This window comes from Hevea brasiliensis, chromosome 13 (genome assembly GCF_030052815.1).
Source record: "Hevea brasiliensis isolate MT/VB/25A 57/8 chromosome 13, ASM3005281v1, whole genome shotgun sequence".
Taxonomy (NCBI): Eukaryota; Viridiplantae; Streptophyta; class Magnoliopsida; order Malpighiales; family Euphorbiaceae; genus Hevea; species Hevea brasiliensis.
Window position 1 is genome coordinate 70,312,034 of NC_079505.1, and position 10,991 is coordinate 70,323,024.

Sequence of the window (10,991 nt, forward strand, 5' to 3'; positions counted from 1 at the left end):
GTGACGTGAACCATGTCATCCTCCCATGGCCAAATCCTGGGGATATTATACAGTAGTTTCGTGATTCCCTTGTCCCCTCCCATGGCAGAATCTAGTTGTTCTCCCATGACTGAACCTAGTCATTCCATGGCCAAATCTAGCCATTTTCCCATGGCCGATCCTGATCATTCTTCTATGTTCAAATCCATAAAACTCCAGACAAGAGCCCTACTCCTATAAATACAGAACCTCACCCCAAGGTAAGGAATCTTCTTCTCTCCTAACTCTCTCATTCTCTCGATTAGATACTGACAAGATCGTCGGGGTGCGCACGCCTGGAATACTCCCGACACTCAGTTGACAATCTTTCTCCATATCTTGCATGAATTTATCGACTGCAGAGATCTTCTTCTATGTTCAAATCCATAAAACTCCAGACAAGTGCCCTACTCCCATAAATACAGAACCTCGCCCCAAGGTAAGGAATCTTTTTCTCTCCTCTCTAACTCTCTCATTCTCTCGAATAGATACTGACAAGATCGTCGGGGTGCGCACGCCTGGAATACTCCCGACACTCAGTTGACAATCTTTCTCCATATCTTGCATGAATTTATCGACTGCAGAGATCTTCTTCTATGTTCAAATCCATAAAAAACCTCGCCCCAAGGTAAGGAATCTTTTTCTCTCCTCTCTAACTCTCTCATTCTCTCGAATGGATACTGACAACATCGTCGGGGTGCGCAAGCCGGGAATACTCCCGACACTCAGTTGACAATCTTTCTCCATATCTTGCATGAATTTATCGACTGCAGAGGACCAAGATGTTTCAAATCTCATCATGTATAAAAGGCACTTAAGCTCTATATTACAACTTCAACAAAAAATTTCTTACTCGAAAAGCATTAGCAATCTATTAGGAGAAAATAAAAACTTGGGGAGAAGAAGTTCCATTTTCACCCTGTTACCACACATTTTACATTGAGCTTTGAAGATCGATTATAAAAACTTGCATTGGGTGGAGTTCTATCATATCTTTTAGCAATTTGCTGTAGCTTAACTGGGAAGAGAGAGGGGGAGAGTAGTTATTGAGTAAATAACATGAAAAATGAGAGAGAAAGAGAGAGAGAGAGAGTAGTTCTTCAAGTGCATGTAATTGAAACAGGCCTGACTGTACCTGATAGGATTGTTGGTGAACTCTTGCAGCCATGGGGGCTATCTGAAATTGATTGAATTGGGTCTTGTGGGTACGTAAGACCTGACCTGACATCTGCTTTCATTGAGTTAGTTAATAGCTATCGTTAAGTGAAATATTTATTTCATAATCTTGACAATTATATAAACTTTGTGTGGACATAGATTGTGTGGAATGGATTGATGCTCACAAGTATTCATTATGCTATTTACAAGGATGGCAAAAGCACTAAGTTATCCTATCCGTTGTAAAGTTAATTTTCAGTGATGCTGGAAGAAGTTTTCTCTATGAACATTTTTTATACAATATTTGGGGGAGTATTTCTGGTATCTCATGTATATTTTAGTCCTTCTATTGAATTTTTCTCATTAATTAATGAAAAATTAACCAGAAAAAGGCTAAGAGATTATTTAGTTGACCAACTAAATAGTGCACATATCATCAAACTTCAAGAAGCAAATACTAATTCACCCACAATATAATTTTGTGTTGCATATCAGGATATAATGATATATTCTTCTTCTTTAAAGATCACAAATATGTTGCAGTCCATACATCAAATACCCTCAAAGTTACATATATTGTCATGCGATTACTCTTTTTCAAATGGGGGAATACTTTGTTCATTCTTGAAGAAATTATCAGGACCACCCTTTTCTTCACATCTACCAATCTTAAAAAACTACTCCTGAAATACTTGCTACCATAAACTTTGGCTTCCTCGAACTTGGTTTGATTGCTAGGATTACTGCCAATGTCAAGATCCCTATAGTTGAGAAATGCCTCGCTTGGATTCTGGCTCATATATGGAGCTATTGCCTCGTATAGTTTTCTTGACAAGGTTATGTAATGCCTGGAGTCCTCAGTCCCTTCTTCAGTCCATGATGTATGGTACTGAATTTTAAACAGGTACCCATCTCTATGAGGAAATGGAGTTTCAGCATCAGATGTCTCACTCATTCTTCCTCCATAAGGATCTCATTGCACATACATTTTCTCAAGTTTTACCAACATCTTCCATATCTTCTTGAAATCTTCCTTGGGAATTACTCTTTTCACATAATCGGATCTGCTTCTGGAAAATACTAGCTCTTGTGAGCTCCTGTTGCGCAAAACATCAGTGGATGTTCCCATGGGGAAGTCTGCCCACAAAATTACAGACTCTATCCAACTCCCTTCACTGCAATCTTTTTCCTTTAAACCCAACTCTGGGAAACTCTTATTCATCAAGGAAAGAAATGTGCTGCTTTGTCCTAAGAAGAGACCGAATTAAGAAAGAAGCTTTAATTGTCTTTTCATGATCACCCTGCTGGTGGGTTCTGTTTTGAGCTTGCAGGTATGCTCTTATGAAAAGATTTTTATCTAGTTTACTAGCAACTTGCTGCCATCGATAAACAATATGAGTTGCCCCTTGTTCCAAGGTCCTTTCTACTCTGAAAACAGTCACCGTTTCAGGCACTTGAACCAAATTTATCTTCCAAGAAAGAATGACACCAAAGCTTGCTGCACCACCTCCTCTAATTGCCCAGAACAAGTCCTCTTCCATGGAACTTCTGTCAAGGGTATTAGCATTTACATCAACTAATCGTGCATCAATGATATTATCCACGAAAAGACGATACTTCCTCATCATGTTCCCATAACCCCCTCCAGAGAAATGACCCCCAACACTTAAGGTAGGGCAAACTCCAGCAAGAAAAGCATGGACTTTGCTTGCTTTGCCAATACCGTAGTAAAGTTCCCCGAAAGTTGCAGCAGCTTGAACCCATGCTGTCTCATTGGCAATATCTATATCTATGGATCGAAGATTGAACATGTCAAGGATGACAAATGGGACATCAGACACATAAGAAAGACTCTCGTAATCATGACCACCGCTCCTGATTCTGATTTGCAAGCTGTGAGACTTGAAACAAACAACAGTTGGTTGGACATGGGATTCATGCTTGGCAGCTATGATAGCAAGTGGTTTGGGTGTTGCAGGGGTCAGAAATCTGCGGTTTCTAATGTATTCCTGAAGAACATGCTTGAAGGAGGAATTGGTGGGGGTGTAAATGACTTCAAAGATTGGCTCAGACTCATTAGTATGATAATTAATAAGGCATTGTAGTATTGAAACTGGGAAGAGAAGAACTAAAAATACATCGGAAATCTTCATTGTGCAGGTGACATTTCCATTTCTACTGCAGTATATGTATTTATAGAGGTAATTAAGAATCCAATGACGAGCTAAACCGATGAACTTTGCCTTCCTCAATCTAGAGTTGTATCCACAGCTATGAAATTACGACTTTAAACCTCAGTCAAAGTTCAATCGACTAAAAAGAATTCCAGAATAAGCTACATCAGTAAGCAAATCTTCATTGTAAAGGATCTTAACCATCAATTGTTTGAATTTATGAAAGGATTCTTGATGTGAACTACCGCAAGTGTACGGGTCATTCAATTAGTATAGAAAAAGATATCGCTCCCACAGATAATTGTGTTTTCAATTGAATTTTTGATGTAAAATGAATTATACTAAAATTGTAATTTAATTAAACACAAAAAAGAAATTTAAAAAATTGAAATTTAAGATATAAAAATGTAAAACTAAATTCGAACAATGACTAATTTAATTATTAGCTAAATAAAGAAATTAAGAATATTAATAATGAAAAATGATGAAATAAGAGTTAACTAAGCACTCAAAAATAAAATTTCAAACAACAATTGATAAAAGACGATTCCGGAATTAAGGGTTCATATTCAATTCAATTTGAGATTTTCCTAACTAGCCCAATTTATGAAATTTATGGGTTTAAAGGAAATCAATTCTAAAATCCTTTGAAATCTCTTTCGAGTGAGACAAAGAGTGCCTTAATTAACTTAATCATACTTTCGTGGAGTTAAAATCAATCAAGACCGATTAGGTTCTTTAATCGATCTATTAAACCCTTTTAATCCTTAGTCTATTTCTAGATCTAAACTAATTAAGTCCAATTTCTTGATTATCAATCACTTGGTCTTCTCCTTTCGGTGCTTCAACTAAGGATTAAGAACATAACTTAATGGAGCCCTTTATTAAGCATGTGAATAAGCACACAAGAAATGGATTAAGCCTCATAAATTCATTAAATTGGGGTTAATCCAGTTCAAATCCATAAAAATAACTCAAATATTACATCCTTAACTTCAAAATAAAAGAAAACTACTCACAATTCATGTTTAATATAGAAATAAAACATGAAAAGTAAAATTAAAATTAAAAAACCCAATATTCGGTGTGAAGAATGTGGTTAAGAAGAGTCAAAATTCTGGTTGAAGCAGTCCAAAAATGGCGTGCCTCCCTTTTCTCTCTCTTCTTTCTCCCAAAAATTTCTTCTCTCCTTTTTTATTCTTCTCTTTTTGTAAAATATGATATAAAGATGCTTAAATACCCATGACAAAAACCCTAGGATAGGCTAAAAATGGGCTGAAATAAAGTCATTATACATGTGAGAATATTTACTTCTTCAGCCAATTAATGAGGAAGTGTACAAGTTGTGCAGGATCTGCACAAGTTGTGCAGATTTTGGGATGTCTGGAAGCCTTCCGTGAAGGTGCACAATCAAGTTGCACAGGTTATGCAAGTTTCGGCCATTTAGAAATTCTTTCCGTGAAGCTGCACAAGAAAAGGCATGAAAGTGCACAAGTTATGTAGCTGGTTGTGCAAGTTTTGGTAGGTGCAGGGTCTCTTCCATGAAGCTGGACAAGGAACCTGCATAAGTTGTACAGCTAGTTGTGCACTTTTCGGCAGATATTCAATTCCTTCTAATTCCTATGCAAAAACAGTACAGGTTGTGCAACAAGTAATGCTGATTTCGATAACTTCACAATCTTCAATTTCTAAGCTTCATTTTAGCACTTTTGAATATGGAAATTACTCCTCACTTATACAATTACTTTTTAGTCCCTCAAACATACTTTTTATCTATAAAACAAAAGCAAAATTACAATTTAGTCTAAAAATTGACAATTATGAAAAATTAACTAAATAACTCATAAAATTAACTAAAAATAACTAACATATCAATAAAATGACTATGAAATTTAACCTAAATGACTCTATAAAATGCATGTATCAAATATCCCCAAACTCAAATATTTGTTTGTCCTTACGCAAACCTTAAAATTTAATGCAATTTTGGGGTGCCTTGTCCATAGAGTCATGAAAATCACCTATTAGAGCAATCTAACTCACCTTTAGCCATACCAACAATCCATATACTCATCCTTCAAGATGCAAAGAATCTAATGTTTACCCAAGCATTCACCGCTTAGCCTCAAGTCAATTAATCATTTAAAATTTCTAAACCAACCAATCAAAAGAGAAAGTCAGGCTTAAACATAACTTCTAGAACAATCAATAACCAAAGTGCATTTATATAGAATGGTGGAATTTGATGGATGTATGAATAAATTTTAAATCCCATAAGCAAACTTCCTACCCCTATCTCCACTAATGTAGCAAGTACTATCAAGAGATCAAAGGTCTTTTTAGGGGTGTAATGGGACTAAGAGGTTTAAAATGAGGTTAAGAAGAAAAAGGGCAAAAAGGATTCAAAATATGATAATAATGTTCAACTTGAGGATATAAGGTACACTCTTTTTTTCTTTTCTTCTTTTTCTTTTCTTTTCTTTTTTTTTTTTTTTAGAGAGAAAGGAGAAAAATATGCAATGGAAATTTTTAAGTGTTAGCATATTTTACAAAAGGTATAGAATGAAGGGACACTTTGATACTTTAAGTTTGTATCTTGTATCTTTTCTTGATGATTGTCCTTAAAAATATCACCCCCAAACTCATTTTCTTTAATTACTTTGGGTGGATTTTCTTTAATTTGAATGACAATAATGAAAAACTCATATACTAACACTTTTACACAAGATAGGCATCTCTTCTCCCCTTTTATATATTTTATTTTTTTATTTTTATTCTCTCTTCTTTTTTTATATTTTTTTATTTCTTCTATATACCAAATATTATGCATAATTAATATCATGAAAAGGGTGGTAGTGTTTGGTTTGACGGCTAGTTAGCAATAAGGGTTTGAAGAAAAACTTAGGTGTAATGTAGGCTCAAAGGGGTTTGCAAGGGTTCATTTAAATGTGGAGAAAAGGCTAAAGGTTTAAAATGAGAATCTTTAAGTCAAGAATGCCTGATCATATCTCTTTTCAAGTATAAGCTAGTATTTCACCTTGAAAGGTTTAAAAAATTTATTCTAAGATTGGTGAGACATCATTTGACTACCTTTTATCCTATAGCTCTCTCTAAACACTCTCATCTCCAACTAACTAGTTGGGTGGCTTTTTGGCTAAGAAGATATAGGCAAAGGATAAACACTTCGAAACTTTGCACCTCTTAAAAAACCTTCAATCCACAAACTAAACCAAAGGTAAGCTGAATTACTCTTATAAGTAACTTCCCATAACTCAAAGGACTTGGCAAAAATTTTATTTCATGAATGCTTGGTTCCTAAAAATGAAAAATGCATTAACTAAATATAATAAATTTATATGCAAATTTTCTATATGGTTGCTATATGATGTATGGTATATATGTATGAGTGTATAAAATATTTACAACATGAATGTATGATGGAATGAAATGAAATACACTTAGACTAAAAATGCTAAAATTTTTAAGCAAAAATTAGCAAAAATCCTATATACACCCCCAAACTCAAAGTGGATATTGTCCTCAATATCAAAATAAATGTCAAGATGGAACAAAAAGGTTTAATGAATGAAGGAATTCAAAAGGCTTAACAAGATGTAAGATATTGATGAATTACAAGTAAGTGCTAAAATAGTTAGAGTCAAATTTCAACTAATGAAGAGAATAAGCTTACTTGTAATGGCAAGAATATAAAGCATGCTGTAAAAAGTGAAGAATTTACCAGGCTGTGCACCAGGCTAAGTATTAGTAAAACTGTATAAGCTGTGCATTAGGCTGTGCAGTTTTCATCTGAATGAACAAAAAGACATAAACAGTATTGCAAACTTAAAAATGCATTCTAAAACAGCTGTTGGAGCTTAAAACTCAATTGAAATAAAAAAAAATATCAACTGCATAAACTCTTTTAACATCAAAATTAGGGTAAAACATGAATAAATACACTATTTTTGTAAAATAAAAGCACCAAATTCTACTATGAACAGTGATTTCTGCACAAATATACATGTGAATAGTAGCAAATATTACATGATTGCTATTTGAACTATATTTTCTATAGAATTTGCCTTATGAACTGTAAATTCTATAAAAATCTCAATTTCTACACTTAATAGGCAACATTAAAACACTAAAAACCATCTCAAACGATGCCAACTCATTCTCATTTAAAGAATACACATTCTAAATCTTAAAATTTAACCAAATTGGTATTTGTAACAAGAAATATCCATCTTAAAAATTTGGCTTCAAACCCAACACATTAAGATCAAAATATACACACCAACTCAACTATCCATTCCACAAATAAATGAATCATTCAACTTTTCAATCCAAACACACCCTCTCACATTAAACATCAATATCAAGAAAATAAATTGGTTATATCACCTCAATCATTTATCAGAATGAAAAGTAAGAGATGAACTCCTTTAAATGATGCCCTTTTGCACAATTCAAGCTTTTGACAATAACTCTCCTTCTTGCCAATTTGACAAAATATGCTGCATAATAAGCACAAATCAAATTTAGAGCCAAATCAATTATGCAACCTAATAAACACATATTAAAAGAATAGAAAACTCCCTCAATCTGTATTTTCTCATCTTCCATTTGACAAGCATCTGTACAAAGCAAAATTTGACAATTGTCAAAAATTGAATCTAGTGGTGATGGAAAACTAAGCAAAACAAAACAAATAAAATAAAATTAACCAAAACAAAACAAAAAGAACTTGGGGTGCCTCCCAATAGCGCTAAGTTAAGGTCACTAGCTTGAGCCTTATCATGTTCATGGTGGCTAAAATTGAAATTTGTTGCTTCTATTCCCAACAGGTGCTTCAATGAATCTATATTTCATTTTCTTTCCATCAAATGAGAAGATCCCTGTGGCTTTGTCTAAAAATCGAATAATTTCTTTCTTGACAACCCTTGGTGCATCTTTTTCTTTGAGAGATGGTTGCTTGACTTCACTTTTCTCCACTTGCTCAATTTGAAAGATTGGTGCCATAGGACAAGATGGATTACTCTTCAAATGTTGTGCAAATGCAGCTACTTTTGGGTTTTCATCATTGATATTCCCTTCATGGATAAAACAATTTTCAAAAGAAGCCTTCGAACAGCTCTATCTAAAGTGCTCTTTTACTAACTTATCAACCATATCAATTCTCAAACAAGAGTCGACATCTTCATGTTGCTTCTTCTTGTCATTGCCAATGTTGAAGACTAATTGATCCTCTCCCACTCTAAGAGTAAGCTTTTAACCTTTCACATCAATCAAAGCACTGGCTGTAGCCAGAAAAGGCCTCCCCAAAATGATTAGCATATGAGAATCCTCTTCCATGTCCAAAATGACAAAGTCAACTGGAATGTAGAATTTTCTAACCTTTAGCGGGACATTCTCAAAGATCCTCTTTGGACACTTAATTGATCTATCTGTTAGCTGAAGAGAAATGTGGGTTGGCTTAAAATCTCCCATGTTCAGCTTTTCATATATGGAGAGGGGCATAAGGCTAACACTAGCCCCTAAATCACATAAAGCTTTTGTAGAACATGATTCTTCAATGTGGCATGGAATTGAAAAACTTCCTGGTCCTTGAGCTTTAGAGGAAGTTTTCTTTAGAGGATAGCACTGCATTCCTCAGTTAAGGCTACAGTCTCATAATCTTTAAGTCTCCTCTTGTTTGAGAGAATTTCTTTCAGAAACTTAGCATAAGAGAGCATTTGAGAAAGAGCATCAATGAAAGGCACATTGATATACAACTTCTTCAACACTTCTAGAAACTTCTCAAATTGCTTGTCCAATCTGGCCTTTTGAAATCTTTGTGGAAAAGGAAGTTGTGGCTTGTCAGGCTCTTGAGGTATGTACTTCTCCTCTTTCTCTTCACTTTTCTCTTTGCCTTTTCTTGCACTCTCTTTCTTTTCACTCTCTTGTTTTTCATTTTCCTGAACATCTTCCTCATTTGCTCTCTTTGAAGGAGCGGAAGCATGAAAAACATAAGTTTAGATCATTGAATTCAAAAATTTTCTTCTAGGGTCTCATGCATCATGCAAGATTCATTATTTATCTATTTGATTTCAATGATAAACAGCATATTAAAACACTTTTAATATATTTTTGGATCTACATGTGCCATTTAAGATTTTAGAATTAACAGATTAGTTCATTAGAACCCTAGATTAGATCAAGAATAAGTGCACTAACCTTTTGATGCACTGCAGTTGTGTTTGGCACCTTTGGGATGCGCCTAGGACACCAGATGTTGTCCCTCTAGCTTGTCCACATCAAGATCACCAATGACAGCCCCTTGAACAGCTTTTCAAGCCTTTCCAATTAACTAGAAAATCAAGTTTTTCCTTTAGAGATGTTATAAATGCATACAGGACACTAGAAACGATTTCTAGTATTTTTAATTCAAGAGAATGTTGGCAATTCTCTTTGAATTGATGAGAGATGAAGAAGAAGAGAGGAAGAGCACTCCAAGGGTGGTGGCACATATGAAATAACAGCAGCTTATAATTTTTCTTTTCATCCTTTCCCTTATATAGCTAGGTCACCACTTAAAACCCTTGCCACATGTCACCTTCTGATTGGCTCTTAGTTTAATTGACCCAATCACATTATGCCAAGTGTCAAACTTAGATTTAATCTTGACTTTAATTATCTTACATGATTAAAAGATAAATGGCAAGCTTATGTGTAGTGCCATGTGTCACCATCTTATGGTGCCACATGTCATCCTGTGAAATGACCAAAATACCCTTATGCCTTAATTTTGAGTTTTCAACCCAAAATAATTATTTTTCTTCTTCTAATCAATTTATATCAAATATGAATTAATTAATTAATCTCTATTAATTAATTTCTCATAATTAAATTCATATTTAAACACTTTAAATATAAATTTAACTTATACTATATATCCAATAACCTAGATTTAGTTTCAAGCCATGCTAGAGACTTTACAATCTAATTGCAAACCAAACCTATTTAATTAATCAATTAATCAATTAAACTCTTTAACTAATTAATTAAATCACATTTAATTTAGTGATTACTTGTGTATGTGTGTGACTCACTAGGCTCATCACTAATTGGTAATGAGATATGATATTAACTCTTAATATCATCAGAACTCTTTCTTACCATAAATGATTTCTCTAAATCATTTTAGGCACCTCATAGGCTATGGTTAACACCTAGCATAGCATGCCATAGTTACCCAACTAGCATTAAGGTTTACCATAAATGACCCTATAATCAAATGTTACCATGCACTAGAATCTCTCTGTTACAAAATCCCAAATCGAGCTGGAGTCATGTTTTATGTCAAATCCCATTTGCTATGAATATTATGTTCTCCTTTAATTCCAGTTCTTGATTAAAAAGATTTTTTCATCAGAAACTCTTTTCTGATTAAATCTATCTGTCCTGGCTAGGAACTTGAAACATCAAGAACAATTAAATGAACATAGGATTTTATCCCTATTTACTTAGGGTAATAGATTCCATCTTGATCAACACCTACCTCCATATATAACTAGTAGGAGCCAACATATGCCCATATACCCATACACAGTATAAGTATGAAAGCAGTATTAAACTCAAACCACCTATATACAAGATAAC

The 10,991-nt window shown here is 34.1% G+C and overlaps 1 pseudogene; it reads right to left on the reverse strand.

Annotated features, from left to right (window-relative positions):
- Positions 1-1,763: 1,763 nt before the first annotated feature.
- On the reverse strand, positions 1,764-3,329 carry LOC110638307 (berberine bridge enzyme-like 17; annotated as a pseudogene).
- Positions 3,330-10,991: the final 7,662 nt, after the last annotated feature.